This window comes from Colobus angolensis, unplaced genomic scaffold, assembly GCF_000951035.1.
Source record: "Colobus angolensis palliatus isolate OR3802 unplaced genomic scaffold, Cang.pa_1.0 Scaffold445, whole genome shotgun sequence".
Classification (NCBI taxonomy): Eukaryota; Metazoa; Chordata; class Mammalia; order Primates; family Cercopithecidae; genus Colobus; species Colobus angolensis.
In genome coordinates, this window is record NW_012117877.1 from 573,796 (window position 1) to 574,117 (window position 322).

A 322-nucleotide genomic window follows, 5' to 3' on the forward strand; every position below is an offset into this window, starting at 1 on the left:
ATCAAGAATGCCATTACATAATGGTAAAGGGATCAATTCAACAAGAAGAGCTAACTATCCTAAATATATATGCACCATATAGAGGACCACCCAGATTCATAAAGCAAGTTCTCACAGACCGACAAAGAGACTTAGACTCCCACATAGTAATAATGGGAGACTTTAATACTCCACTGTCAATATTAGAGAGATCAACAAGACAGAAGGTTAACAAGGATGTCCAGGATTTGAATTCAGCTCTGCACCAAGCAGACCTAATAGACATCTACAGAACTCTCCACCCCAAATCAACAGAATATACATTCTTCTCAGCACCACATCA